Genomic DNA, 15,874 nt, shown 5'->3' with positions numbered 1-15,874 from the left:
ATTGCAGTCGTGAAGTGTCAGGGTTTCCCGGCGCCTTGGGTCCAGGCGGGTCTTCAGGGTTCCTGGATGGCGTCCCTGGGTCGCTCCGCCGGCCTGGGCCTGCCGTCACCGGCCGCGCGCCCCGGCGCCATTTTCTTTCGGTTGCCTCTCGCTGCGCTGTTGCCGGCAGCCATGATGGATGCTCCTTGTCGGTTCTCTCGGGAGGTGGTCGGCGGACGAGGTCCCAGTCAGGTTAAAGCACTCCCTGCTACGCTTGGTTCACACCGAAGTGCGTTTTCTGAGCAGAATATTCACGGTCGGGGGCTGAGCGCAGTTGGCTAACAAAGAACCAACACGCAGGTGGAGCCCCTGTTGAGGAAGACTCCCGGGTCCCATGGTCTCCGTTCGTCGGCGCTGCCTCGGGAGGTCCTGGCAGGCCCTCAGCGCCCTCCCCGGGCGAGGACGGTTAAAAGCCGTGGCCTTTCGACACAGAGAAGGTGAAGGCCTGAGCACGTGTTTTTAACCAGGCCGGAGCATGTTCCTCTCAGTTCCTTCCACGCTGGTTTCCAACTTCCTGCCTCCTCACTCAGACTGAGCTTGACGGTCTCACAAACCTGGCCAGACAGCGTCACAGAATTGTTGAGCTGCTAAGGCCCTCGCGAGCTGCTCATCTGATGTCTCTTTTGTTTATTTCTACAGATGGGGGAGGGGGGCGGGGGCGCGGGATTCGAGGTCCTTCATTGTGGGGGCTGTTGTCTCTTGGTTGTAAATGTTTCCCAAATTATGACAAAAGGAGCTCAAGGAAAGGAGCTTGGTGACAAGCCGTTCAGAGGTCCTTGGGGCCGTAGCGCAGATGGACAATTGGAACCACTGGACCTGTGCTGAACACTGCATCAGCCCAGCACTGTGCTAGGCACTGGGGCAGAGGGCACTGGACACGTGAGTTCCTGCCCTCATGGGCTTTATACCACAATGGGGGGGAATAAAACAATGAATCTTTATGTTATTTAAAGATTGCTAACTAAAAAATAAAGATTGCTGATTAAAATAGAAAAAGCGAGGAAAGGGGATAGTGTTTCTGTGTCTGTGGGGGAGGGGAGTGTATGGATGTCACGGTGTTACATGGGGTGACCTGGGGGAAGGCCTCTCTAATTCAGTGACATCTGAGCAGCGACCTAAAGGGAGGGAGTTAGCTTTGCTGGCAGAGGAAGGAACACATGCAAAGGCCGTGGCGGGCTGTAATGAGGAAAGACGGGAGAGATTTGAAGGATTTGTAGGCTGCTGTAAGGACTTTGTTTTTTCCTTTCTGTAAAATGGAAATCTCTATAAAGTTTTTAGAGTGACATAATAAAAGGGCCCCTATGACTACAGAATAGAGAATAAATTGAGAGTGAGTTGGGGCAAAAGCAGGTAGACTAATTAGGAAGCTAGTGCACTAGTTTAGGCAAGAGATGATGGGGTTCGGTGCAGACTAATAGCAAGGGGTAAAGGAGACATGGTCTAATTGAAAATGTAGCTAATGATTTGCTAATGGGTGGGATATGAAGGTAAGTCTCAAAGATAAACCTTGTAGGAGTGACAAAACAAGCTCCTGTGATTTAGACTGTACAGGCACTTAAGGAATAATTCAGACTGTTTTGCCTATTTAGCAGATAGGCTAATTAAATCTGAGGCTCTCTTTATAAATAATTTATAAATTAAGTTAGGTCCACTGAAACCCTCCCTCTGTTTTGTCGAGGAAAAATCATATTTTGCTACTAGATCAGGTCCCTATCTATAGCATCTCATAGCTCCTTTGTCTTCATAAGGCTTTTCACAGTATGTAATTATATATTTGTATCATTATCAGGTTAATAACACCTCCCCAAAAAGGTGAACTTTTAGTTTTCCTATGGCAGGCTTTTTTTTTTTTTTTTAATAACGTGAATCCACAGTATGCATTTCTCATTCTTGATATATGTTTTCTCACCAAAGATGGTTGAAGCTTATTACATTTTTTCAAAATACAGGGAAAGATTTTCATTAAATAGAGCTGTCAGAGAACCTAGGAATTTTGTTAGTAACAGGCAAGACTGTTGGGAAAAAGGAACTATGCTTTGCTCACTTCATCTTTTTTCTGAAAACCTAAGCACTTACCATATGATCCAGCAATTGTGCTCCTTAGTATTTAATGTAAGATTTGAAAACTTACATACAGACAAAAACCGGCACATGGGTGTTTATAGTAGCTTTACTCATAATTACCTAAACTTGGAAGGCACCAAGATATTCTTCAATAGGTGAACAGATAAACTATGGTACATCAAGGGAAGGGAAATACTATTCAGCACTAAAAAGAAATGAGCTATCAAGCTTTAAAAAGACACTGAGGAATCTTAACTGTGTATTACTAAGTGAAAGAAGTCAATCTAAAAAGGCTACATACTGTATGATTCTAACTACATAACATTTTGGAGAAGGCAAAACTATGGGGACAATAAATTGATCCATGATTGCCAGGGAGGTTAGCAGGGAGGGAGTGATGAATAGATGGAGTACAGAGGATTTTTTAGGACAGTGAAACTATTCTGTATGGTACCATGATGGTGAATACATATCGTTATACGTGTATCCAAACCCAGAGAAGGAACCATAATGTAAACTATGGACTTCAGGTGATAATGATATGCCAGTGTAGGTTCATCAATTGTAATAAATGTGGAGAGTGTTGATAATGGCTCTGCATTGATGTGGGAAACAAAGGCAAAAGAAAGATTAGGTTTTCTTACTCCGTACAGCCCACTGACAAGTCCTTGAAACAGGCAGAGTGACATTCCTCTAGGAACTCAGCTGCCTCGATGTTAATACTTTGCTAAGGGCAAAAGGCAATCTTAGCCCAATCTTCAGGATCCTGTAAGTCTATTTAACATATAAAAATTTCTTTGAAACTTCCTTGATCTCTAAACCCCCCCAAGGTATGTTGGCAATCATCCCCCAAGCATATGGCCCACTGATATACATCTGAAGGGTCTCATGACTAAGGTTTTATTAGTAATAAATCACCTTTTCCTAACAATAGCTGGCTCCCTCAAAATCCTGGAAACCTTGCTTCTGAAATTCCTTAGAGACTTACGCTCTCCCTAACCCCCTCCCAACTTGAAAGTATATCATGGGCCACTCCTCACAACCCTAGTGCAGAGCCCATGGGTCCTGTCCTTGTGCTTTAATAAAACTACCATTTTGCATCAAAAACATCTCAAGAATTCTTTCTTAGCCATTGGCTCCAAACCCCAACATCTTTCCTATATCATGCATGTGAGGGGCAGGAGTTATATAGGAAATCTCTGTACTTCTCAATTTTTTTGTAAACCTAAAACTTCTCTAAAAAAAATAAATAAATAAAGCCTTACCACTAAGACTGATGGCTATTGAATACTCATGCTGGGATCCCTGGGTGGCGCAGCGGTTTGGCGCCTGCCTTTGGCCCAGGGCGCGATCCTGGAGACCTGGGATTGAATCCCACGTCAGGCTCCCGGTGCCTGGAGCCTGCTTCTCCCTCTGCCTGTGTCTCTGCCTCTCTCTCTCTCTCTGTGCGACTATCATAAAAAAAAAAAAAAAAATGAATACTCATGCTTACTGTATCCTATTCTCATCTGTAAGTGAGGTAACAGTACTTCATAAGATTTTAGAAGGAACGAATGAAAATACTACTCAAGAGCGGTGCCTGGCACATAGCACTAAATGAATATTACCTGTTATTATCTCTCCACTCTCTTGGATGAGAAAGCTGAGGCTTAGAAAGGCTACATCACTCACCCAGGGTGACACAGCAATTGGCCGAGCTGGGACTCAAAACTAGATGTGCTAGCAATGTTTTCACATGGTACTATTGACATTTTGGGCCAGATAATTTGTTGTGAAGATTATCTTATGCATTGTAAGATGTTTTGTAGCATTCTGGACTCTACCAACTACATGCCAGTGGAATCTCTTCCTCCTAGTTGTGACAACAAAATGTCACAAGACATCTCAGAGGGAACATTGAGATGACTCTAATTGAGAACTGCTGCTCAAGAAACCCTATGCTATACTACCTCCCCATGGGATCACAGGACGATTATCATTCTCTTTCAACTGTCAAGTTTTTCTGCAAATTTGGTTTACCTTCTATCTGCCAACAGTATCAATGCTGTTTTTCATTTTATCTGTTCTATTATTGCAGTAAAATTTATATTCAAGACTCAATTTCCAACCTTAAGAGAATTTTTTTTTTTAATTTTTATTTATTTATGATAGTCACAGAGAGAGAGAGAGAGAGGCAGAGACACAGGCAGAGGGAGAAGCAGGCTCCATGCACCGGGAGCCCGATGTGGGATTCGATCCCGGGTCTCCAGGATCGCGCCCTGGGCCAAAGGCAGGCGCTAAACCGCTGCGCCACCCAGGGATCCCCCATTAAGAGAATTATTTTTTTTTTTTAACTTTTATTTATTTATGATAGTCATACAGAGAGAGAGAGAGAGACAGAGACAGAGGCAGAGGGAGAAGCAGGCTCCATGCACCGGGAGCCCGACGTGGGATTCGATCCCGGGTCTCCAGGATCGCGCCCTGGGCCAAAGGCAGGCGCTAAACCGCTGCGCCACCCAGGGATCCCCATTAAGAGAATTATTAAGAGAATTATTTCTTTTGTTTAGATTTTAAAACCATAGGTTTTTGTTTTTAAGCTATTTTGCTGTCAACCACCTATGCTAAGTTCTGTACATACATTCTCTCATCTCAGTGTTACAACTCTGCAATTTCATAGTTCTTAAACTCCCCAAATGTGAAATATAGTTGCCTCTGCTTTCTGCTTTGGTAGGACTAAGATTAGTTTTTTGATAGCATGGTTCATTGTAGTTTAGGTTTAAGAGGTTGAGAATACTGACATTCTTAAGTCAACAAGGTAACCTAAAGAAGTTGCCTTCAAACTATGGTATATGAGGGACACATTGGAACAGAGCTTTTAGGAAATCTATTTTCAAAACATAAACTTTCATATATACTCTTTTCTAAAATTCATAAAATGGATAAATTTAAGATGTCACCTATTTTACAAACAAAAAGAATATTTCTCTTCTATCTAAAATCTTACTATGGACTTTGCCATGTATGTTCAAATCTCAGAGGTGCTGAATACAGGGACAATTAGAAATGATCTAGAAGTGAGAAAAGGAAATGATTCTAATGAATTGGTAACACCTTTTTGCAAATTAGGAGAATTCCAGTTATTTGCTTTCAACAAAATGGAAAGAGAACCATGTGGAATTTTCAGTCAGTAAATCATTAAAAATAACTTGAGATAGATCATGAGATTTTTGGCATATAACTTGGAAGGAGATTAAAGAATTGAATGACATTACTGTAACAAAGCTCTTTTCTATTCCCACCTACTAAATTATGTGATTAAAGTTTCTCAGCACTTACAGCTATAAAAAAGGAGGGGGGAAAAAAGAATAGTCGAAAGTAATATTATTCCATGGATACAGGATCTATTTCTTAATCTACATCTATCTTATTAAAAGATACATTCCCAGGGTATCTGGCTGGCTCAGTAGGAAAAGCATGTGACTCTTGGTCTTGAGGTTGTGTGTTCAAGGGTGTTTGTCTCTAGAGATTCCTTAAATAAATAAGTAAACTTTAAAAAAATAAAAAGATATTCCCAATAAAAAATGTCTATGTCTAATAGTTATTAAGTTTTACTTTTTTATTTTTTTAAAAGATTTTATTTACTTATTCATGAGAAACAGAGAAAGAGAGAGAGGCAGAGGGAAAGCAGATTCCATGCAGGAAGCCCGATGTGGGACTCGATCCTTGGTCTCTAGGATCACGCCCTGGGCTGAAGGCAGTGCTAAACCGCTGAGCCACCCAAGCTGCACAGTTTTTAAGTTTTAATATATTTATGTTACTTTGCTTGTGTTCTAAAAATAATTATAATGATAACTTAATCCAGAAATTTTATTTTTATTTATTTTTTAAAGATTTTATTTATTTATTCATGAGAGACATACAGAGAGAGAGGCAGAGACATAGGCAGAGGGAGAAGCAGGCTCCATGCAGGGAGCCCGATGTGGGACTCGATCATGGGTCTCCAGGATCACACCCTGGGCTGAAGGCAGACACCCAACTGCTGAGCCACCCTGGTGTCCCTAATCCAGAAATTTTAATATGTAGAGCCTTATGATCATAGGAAATGAGATAAAATATTTTAATATTTGTGTCACAATTCTGTGTGACAGAAATAAAATTAAATGACAAATAAGACATTCAATATAAAAATATGGGATAAAATTCTGGAAAGAAAATAATTCAAAGAGAAAACAGAATCATATAAAATGTCCAACATCTCACTACCTCCCTGCTTCAGCAAATCTCTAGTCTTTACCTACATTTAAAATATTTATTTATGCCAACTTTTGTGATTTTTTTGTTAACCCCTATTCATACATATGAATAGAAAAACTCAAGGTCTACTTCTGTCCTCTCCTTGCTTGGAAACTTAGAGACGTGATCTCCTGTCTGTCCTTTGGCATTTGGAGGCATTAATCACCACCTGGAAACAATATTTTTTCTGTTCTCTTGATAGATAATGGGGGCAGCTGTTTGGTTCCTCCCTTTAGCACAGCATGCAAGCAAGCTGAGGAGGAAGAGAGTTGAGACTATACACTCAGCTCACTAGGGGTGACATAGTCAAGAATTAAAGAGAATGACTCACAAGCATAGAGATTAACAGTGTTACTGCATCTTAAAGACTCTAAATGAGAAAGGGGGGATTATAATTAACAAGGTGTGACGAATACTACACTTGCATACACAAATGCACAGGATGATACATCCACCCTGCCCTTTGCCTCAGCAAATTTACCTTCCTAATTAGGGTGGGACAAGAAAAATTCTTTTGGTGACAGAAAAAATTGTTATAATTCCCTAGCAGCCTTCCAAGTCAAGGGATCCTAGTAGCTGAAGGCTCTTTGGTTTGTTGAATATAAATGAATTTAAAGACAGTGTTAAATGATGTGTATGGAGTGCAAAATCTGAGAAGCCAGAGAAAGTAAACATGTTTTACATGGGGGAAGAGGAGGAGGAGGCAATAAGGCAATGTTTTACCTTCAGAAGAAATCAGTAATGTTCTCTAGTGCTCAGTAGAGGGTGTTTGTAACGGAGGTGCCATTAAGATGCCGCAGACTACTGAATTCCTCTTCAAGATGGATAATGGTTGAGAATAGACACCATCAGGATGGATGCAGCCACATGGGAGGTAACTGATTCCCAGTCCAGAGAAAATTCTGAGACGTTCTAATAGATTGTAAGGCACAGGGATGTAATTTTCTTTAGATTCCTGGTTCCCCAAATTCTCTGTTACTCTTTACTCCCACAGTCTCTGTTCTCCACCATGCCCACTGTTGCAAAGGTTGCAGCCAATCCCAGGCTTTTCAGCAATTGAAGTCCAGGTAAGGCTGACATTATGGGCTCCTCTTTGCATGCTAGCAATAGAAAAAGACTATCACAGGCTTGGACTGACCACAGACTGACTGACCAAGTCCATTCCCGTGGTAGCTTTTTAGTTCTGGAGAAGCATAAAACTGACCCAAGTGGGATCCCTGGGTGGCGCAGCGGTTTGGCACCTGCCTTTGGCCCAGGGCATGATCCTGGAGACCCAGGATCGAATCCCACGTCGGGCTTCCGGTGCATGGAGCCTGCTTCTCCCTCTGCCTGTGTCTCTGCCTCTCTCTCTCTCTCTCTCTGTTACTATCATAAATAAATAAAAAAAAAAAAAAAAAAAAAACTGACCCAAGCAAACTTTTGGGTTCCTGTGGTCAAGGACCATCTACCATGTTACGTGCTGGACCCCAATCTCTGAGCTCTCCTGGGTGTGGCTCAAAGGTTAAAGATCAGACCTGCCAGAGTTGTGTGACTGGCACCGCTGGTGCTTGGGAGGCCCTGACAGTCTCTAGAACCACAGCAGGGCCTCGATTTTCCTGGGAAATACAAATCTGAGGAAAAGGTGGTTGGCAATCTTGGTTTACTTTTGACAAATCCGAGAGAGGAAAAGTCAGCCTTCATAGGCCGAAAGGAAGGGTGTAGGTATATGCTAAGGCAGTTGAGCAGAAGGTAGAGGGGCCAGTTCATGTTTTCAAACAGATTCCTCAAAAAAGGCTCCCTTTTTTTCTGCCCTCTGTGTTCTCCAGACAGATACAGGGATGTTGATCAGGTATGGAGCTCATTGGAGACTCTGAGAGGAGAGTTGGCAACATCCTGCTGAGCAACAGAATGGAAAGGAGGAGAATTGACCAGAAAGTATACAATTATGTTCTTTAATTATATATTTAAAATTGCATTTTAGAAATACAATTGTACTTTAGAAATACAGACTTAATAATGTGAAGAAAAACAGGCTGGGACCAAAAATGAGAACATAAGGACAAAGACAGTGAAAACATCGATGGGTCAGTTAAACACCAACTGGTGTCTCAAAGGTATTATATAATGAGAAAGAAAGCTCTGGTGTTTACATAATTTTGATCACAGAGGCAAAATATAGTTTGCACACACTTGGAGGAAAATCAACTTCACATCAGGGTTATCACTTAGGAAGGACTATGTCAAATAAGGACACCAAGTCTAAACACACACACACACACACACAAACACATGCTACCTGATCTGGGGGTGGTTCAGATTGGTACTGGAGTCAAAAGGGATTTTTGTATAAATATCTAAATCTAGGCATATATGTTTGAAAATTTACAGGAGTACTGCAGGCTTGTTGTGTCCACCTAAATGGACTCCTGCACAAAGTAAATAAGTCAGTGTAAATAGATTCACATGACATTACCTCCTTTACTGGAATTGTTGTAAAGACCAGTTCTTAGATTCAGAAATGTGGGAGTTGACTCCCTTGACAGTACTTGTGAATTGAATTGAGGTCATAGTGTTCTGGACAGGCTTTTTGCTCTCTGCCAAAGAGTGAAACTGCTTGAGGAAGGGGGTAGTAGGAAGGGTGGCAAAGCAGCCATCCAAGAGCTACCCAAGGTAGAGGGTGCTTTGTCAAAACAATGTGAATCTCCAGGCTGCCTGGCAGGTCTTAGTACGTGCCCCAAACCTGGTCAGGTTAATCCCAGACAAGCCAGTTCCCTTAGTCAGTACTCTCATAGTTACCTGTACTTTTGCTTTGTAGCTCTTAGCCACATTTATAGTTATTTGGATGATTTTCCCTACAAGTCTACACATCAGGAACTGTCTTATTTTTTTTTTTAATATTTTTTAATTTTTTATTTATTTATGATAGTCTCACACACACACACACACACAGAGAGAGAGAGAGAGAGAGAGAGAGAGAGAGAGAGGCAGAGGCACAGACAGAGTGAGAAGCAGGCTCCATGCACCGGGAGCCCGACGTGGGACTCGATCCCGGGTCTCCAGGATCGCGCCCCGGGGCCAAAGGCAGGCGCCAAACCGCTGCGCCACCCAGGGATCCCAGGAACTGTCTTAATTAATCATTCCTGTATCTGCTATACTTGGCAACTAACTGGTGTCTCAGTATTGGTGGAATACAAGGCAGTATGCTTTATTTTTTTTTAATATTTTATTTATTTATTCATGAGAAACAGAGAAAGGCAGAGACACAGGCAGAGGAAGAAGCAGGCTCCAAGCAGGAAGCCCAATGTGGGACTCAATTCCAGGTCTCCAGGATCACACCCTGGGCTGAAGGCGGCCCTAAACCGCTGAGCCACCCAGGCTGCCCACAAGGCAGTATGCTTTATAACTTAGAGATGCACATATATGTAATGTAAGAAAAAAGAAATGTATAGGAGTGTTTGACAACAAATTCAGAAAAATGATTAATTCTGTAGAGGAGGAAAGAGATTCAATCCTAGAGGATACTCAGGGGTCTTCAATTGTATTGGTAATGTTTCATTTCATGATTATCAACTGCATTATTTTTATACCTTTTTGTCTTAAATACTCTTTATTTAAAATATACATATGAGTGAATGAATGAGGATGAATGTAGTGTGCTGTCAGCAGCCATTAATAATTCAAGTTTATATTCAAACAACCTTATTCTTTTTCTTTGTTCTGAGATACAGCTTCTTTTTAAAAATTTTTTTTAAATCTTCTTTTTTTTTTTAAGATTTTATTTATTTATTCATGATAGATACACGAGAGAGAGAGGCAGAGGCGGAGACACAGGCAGAGGGAGAAGCAGGCTCCATGCAGGGAGCCCGATGTGGGACTCGATCCCGGGTCTCCAGGATCACGCCCTGGGCTGAAGGCGGCGCTAAACCACTGAGCCACCCAGGCTGCCCTTAAATTTTTTTTTAATTTAAATTCAATTTAATTAACATATATTGTATTATTAATTTTAGGGGTAGAATTTAGTGATTCATCAGTTGCATATAATACCCAGTGCTCATTATATCAAATGTTTCCATAATGCCCATCACCCAGTTGTCCTATTCCCCCCACCCATATCCTCTCCAGCAACCTTCAATTTGTTCCCTAGAGTTAAGAGTCTCTTATGGTTTGTCTCCCTATCTATTTTTGTCTTATTTTATTTTTCCTTCCCTTCCCCTATGTTCATCTATGTTGTTTCTTAAATTCTACATGAGTGAAGTCATATATTTGTCATTCTCTGACTTATTTCGCTTAGCATAATACCCTCTAGTTCCATCCACGTTGTTGCAAATGGCAAGATTTCATTCTTTTTGATAGTTGAATAGTATTCCATTATGTGTCTGCATGTATATGTCCTACCTCCTCTTTATCCATTCATTTGTCAATGGACATCGAGCTCCTTCCATAGTTTGGCTATTGTGGACATCAAGCAACCTTATTCTGATTCCATGTTTATCAAGCAACCTTAGCTTCATTTGAACTTGCTCACTGAGGCAATGGGTAGTTCAGATCAATCTTTATATCTGATCAGCTTGCCATTATAGTCCATTCTTCAATATCACTAGCATTCTGGTATACTCCACTTGGCAGTTTGTGTGCTTATTCAGACAGAGCCATTTCTCTAGAAATTAGTCAATGCTGGAAGAACTAAACACATTGAAGATAAAGGCAGAAGGCCTGACCCTGAGGCATGGAACATTCACCACTGTATGAAACCTCTTGGGAAAGTTCCAACTAGCTTTCCCAGGTTGAAACCCCTTTCTCTGTGTCTGCCTTTAGACTTACATAGTCTTAAAAATGTTATTTAAATATTTAAATCATGTGTTGTTATTGAACTTTATAATAGCTTGTGTTTCATGTCCCTGGTCATATTGTAACCTCTTGAAGATGAATTCTCCCTACCTACAAAGGCCCAACATAGTATCCTGTAGAGTATTATTACATTGATGACTTCCAAGTAACCATAGCTTCTGGCTAACAAGCTCCTATGTAGTCCCCTCACAATGAATCTGGGCTTGGCACACGACTTGCTTCGGCCAATGGGACATTAGCAAGCATGAGATAAGTAGAGGCTCGATAAGTGCTTGCCTTCCTGGAACCCAGCTACCATGTAGAAGCTCAGGCTAGACTACTGAATGATAACAGAGAGAAGTCCCGCCCTTTCATCCATCCTGAGAAGACCCCAGACATATGGGTGAGGCCATCTTAGACCCTCCAGCCAACCCATGAGCTGAAGGCAGCTGTGTGGGTTGATTCTTTGCTCTTTTATCTAGATGTTGTCATGTTAGGATGTGAAGGAAAATTGCTGTAGCCATCTTTTGACCATGAGGGAGCTTTTGGAGAACAAATCAGCAGTGAGGATGGGAAAGTGAAAAAATAGAAAGAACCTGGGCCCTTTATGACATTATATAGTTGCTATTAACTTAACTATTATATAAATTATATTAATGAACCAACTAGTTAATTAGTTAATTGATTAAGGTCAACTTCTGGACTTTTTTATTATATGAGATGGCTTATTTCCTCATTGTTTAAGTTCTTTGAGTTGGGTTTTCTGTTCCTTGCAGCTGAAGGCATTCTTTTTTTTTTTTTTTTCTTTCTTTCTTTTTAAAGTAATCTCTACATCCAATGTGGGGCTCAAACTTACCACCTTGAGGTCAAGGGTCGAATACTCTACCCACTGAACCAGCCAGGTGTTCTGCAGCTGAAGGCATTCTAACTGATATACTCCTTAATCAGCTCTACTGGGACAAATAGAAAACCCCTGAAATGCTCTGCATTGTCTTTAACAGACCTTCAATGAGTTTGTCTTTGCTGAGGAAGTAAAAGACTTTGCGGTAGACTGCTAGTTGCTTACCCAACAACTGTTCTCCCTTTTCCCCTTAATTATAGAACTCAAAATTCTAGCTGGGCATATTGCTGTCTAGAACAAAAGACTAGTTCCCTACTTCTTTGTGTGTAGATATGGCTGTATAACTGAGTTCAAGCCAATGAGATACAAGCAGAAGTGTGTGGGAGGGCTGCTTCACAGGGGCTGACTCAGCTGGAAGGAACCCTTTTTTTTTCTGCCCTTCTGCCTTTCATCTTTCTTCCTCCAGCTTGGTTTCTCTAACAAGAGTTCCAAGCACTATCTTAGGGCATAAAGTGACCTTGAGCATGGAAGCCAAGCTAGGATGGTCAAGACAGAAACCTGATGACAAAGTAGGGTCCCATAGAATCTCTGGACTGCCTGGCTTCAGATGGCTTGTCAACGAGAGATATATACCTTGATTTTGTTTAAGACACTGCTATTTTCAGGTTGTTGTTTTTTTTTTTTATATTCAGTCAAGTAAAATCCCAACTTTCTTCTAAAATATTAAAGACTGAGACACCTAGGTGGCTCAGTCAGTTAAGTGTCTGCTCTCAGCTCAGGTCTTGATCTCAAGGTCATGAGTTCAAGCTCCACATTGGCCTCTACTGGGATAGAGTATATGAAGAGTATGAATAATAAGGAATCTCTCATTTGAGTGTTAAGCAAGCTCTCCCTGGCTTCCTTTTTCTCCATTTCCCTGAAACAGCATTTGGGAATCACTTTCTCTGTGCCTTGTTTGGAGTTCTAGATTGCAAGTAGTATAGTACAACTCTGGCTAACTGAAACAAAGGAAAATCTGTCAGAAGGACATTAGGAGTCACTGAATTGACAGGAGGCTGGAAAACCACCCAGGAAATGGACAGGAGTTTGAGCAACACTGCAGTTAAGAAATCAGAAACCTGCAGTCTAACAGCAGGAACAGACTGCCAGGTCACCGCTGCTGCTGCTGGCCCTGCTGCCCTGCTGTCACTGCACAAATGAGTGGCTTCTAATTCATGTTTTAATCTTTGCAACTGTCACTCAGTATCCAACGTCTCAGAATAGGCTACATGAATTGGGAAGTTATAGCTCTTTAATTATTTTAAAGATTTTATTTATTTATTTGAGAGAGTGAGTGAGTGAGAGAGAGATGAGAGAGCAGAGGGGTAAAGGGAGAAGCAGACTCCCCACTGAGCAAGGAGCCCGATATGGGCTCCAGAACCCTGCAATCATGACCTGAGCCAAAGGCAGATACTTAACTGACTGAGCTACCCAGGTGTCTTGAGAGAGAACTCTTTAAAAGAAAACCAGGATGTTATTATAACAGAGAAATGGAAACTTCACAATAAAAAAATTATAAACATTCACTATATCCAAGCCAGAGTCAGGTGAAGACAACGTGACTGGGTGTGGCTTGGTGTCCAAGGTCCTAATCCCTCTTTATGCCCTGAAAGATATCCTTTCTCAGGTGTCTAAGTTATTGTATTCCCTATTTTTGGCCTGGCAACCCTATTCTGATCTCCTGGCTTTCTATTCTTGTTTTTTCTTTGATCTTTAAGGAATGATTGAACAGGAAAGGTAGAAAGGGATGGTAGAGATATTCTATTTCAACCTCTTCATTTTCTAAAAAGATACTAGATTTCCTTAGACCTTGATTTACATGTTTCTGACTATAGCCAGTATTGAGTACAGATTGTATCTTCTGCATTGTGATGCTTGTTAGGGGATGTCATCAGAAGACATGAATTCCTGTTGACCTGTGAGGTAGGCTCAGACAATTGGAGCTCCTTGCCCCCTCCCCTTTCCTTGGAGTATGGGTTTTGCTTGTCTTTCCCATTTTTCCAAGGACATAGCCTTGAGATAGTGGTGTGGTATTGAAAAATACCTGCACAGTATACATGACTCAGTGCAGTTAAGGCCTCTACATATACTTTTAAAATTTGGTGGGTGGGTGCAGAGATCTACTGCTGCTGCCCAAGACAAGCCTCATATGTAAGTTCCCTTTGCTGAGCAAAATGGCCACCCACCAAGAGAGTGGCCTGCCTCTTTCTTCAGTCTCTCTCTGCCCTCCATCTATGGGGGCTGATTTCAGACTATCCCTGGAAAGCTCCTGAGGAGGTTATGGGCCAACAGTGATTGACCCTTGGCTGTACCTGATTCTTACTAACTGCTGTGGGTTCCTGTCCCCACTAAAATGCATACACTGAAGTCCCAAACCCTAATATCTCAGAATGTGACCTTATGTGGGAATAAAGTAATTATAGATATGATTAGTTAAATTGAGGTCATACTAGAATAGGGTAAACATCTAATCCAACATGACTGGTATCCTTATAAAAAGGTGAAATTTGAACACACGTACATACAGTAAAAATATCGTGTGAAGATGAAGGCAGAAACAGGGTGATTCTTCTACAAGTCAAGGAATACTGAATGAAGGTCACCAGAAAACCAGCAGAAGCTAGGGAAGTGGCATGGAACAGATTCTCCCTCGTAGACCTCAGGAGGAACCAATCTTGACCTTGGACTTCTAGCCTCCAGAACTGTGAGGCAATAAAATTCTATTATTTAAGCCATCCAATTTATGGTACTTGATTATGGCAGTCCTAACAAACTAATACACTAACCTCTCCAGGTCAAAGGCCTAATCTCTATTTGACACTTCCTTATTCCTAATCATGATACAAACATAATCTCCCCTCATAGGTTAGAGAACTTTGTCAATAGTCACCTGTGACTCTTGTTTTCATTCAATCTCATACCAATTCTTTTTTTTTTTTTTTTACAGATTTTATTTATTTGAGAGAGAGAGATTGAGAGCCAACACAAGCAGTGGGATGGGCAAGGGGAGATGGAGAACCAGGCTCCCCACTGAGCAGGGAGCCCGACGTGTGGCTCAATCTCAGGACCCTAGGATCATGACCTGAGCCAAAGGCAGATGCTCAACTGCTGAGCCACCCAGGTATCCCACTCCTCACACCAATTCTTAACTGCCTTTTTGAAATATCTATTTCACTGCTACTCCAGTCCAATTCCTTATCATCTCACAATTATTGTAACTATTTCCTAATTTGTCTCTGTGATGCCAATGTTATTTCCTTTATTTTTTTTCTGTGTCTCCATCAGGTTAATCCTTCAGCTTCCCCATGCCAACAACTTCTGATCAGAGCACACCTACAGTCTTTCCTTTTTTCTACTATAAAGCTTTCCCATTCCTCTGCCTGCTTTGAGTCTCAAAAAGCAAATAAAGGTCACTGACTCTCTTGCTGTAGCAAACTCTGAATAAATAGCCTCTGTTCTCATTTTGTTTTTTCCCACAAAATGAATAATCTATGGAGGAAAAGGCATGCTTTTTCTAGTGGGTTTTCTAACTTAGTGGGATGTAAGCCTGGAGCTGTAAGCAGCATTTTGGTTACTATGTGGGGAAAGCCTGTCTGAGAACAATAGCAGCATGGAAATGATCAGAAAAGGAAAAGGAGGCAGGGAGAGCAAGTCCTGATGATGCTGTTTGAGATCTTGGCTCCATCTGTGGCTAAAGTCAGCACTACTTTTGGACTTTGAATTTCATGAGCCAATAAATTCCTATCTTCCATGTGCTACTTTGAGTTTCTGTGGCTTGTAACCAAGAGTCCAGACCAATAAAAGCTCTTTTTT

At 41.4% G+C, this 15,874-nt stretch overlaps 1 long non-coding RNA gene across 1 annotated transcript; it reads left to right on the top strand.

Moving 5' to 3' along the window:
• The first annotated feature begins 1,293 nt into the window (after positions 1–1,293).
• Positions 1,294–15,483, top strand: LOC102154095. Its single transcript, XR_005365588.1, has 5 exons — positions 1,294–1,526; positions 7,370–7,442; positions 8,181–8,289; positions 15,009–15,182; positions 15,347–15,483. It is a non-coding gene; the product is annotated as an uncharacterized LOC102154095 (long non-coding RNA).
• The last annotated feature ends 391 nt before the right edge of the window (positions 15,484–15,874 follow it).

This window comes from Canis lupus, chromosome 10 (assembly GCF_011100685.1).
Source record: "Canis lupus familiaris isolate Mischka breed German Shepherd chromosome 10, alternate assembly UU_Cfam_GSD_1.0, whole genome shotgun sequence".
Classification (NCBI taxonomy): domain Eukaryota; kingdom Metazoa; phylum Chordata; class Mammalia; order Carnivora; family Canidae; genus Canis; species Canis lupus.
The sequence above is the reverse complement of the archived record's forward strand: the minus strand, read 5'-3'. Positions and strand labels throughout refer to the sequence as shown.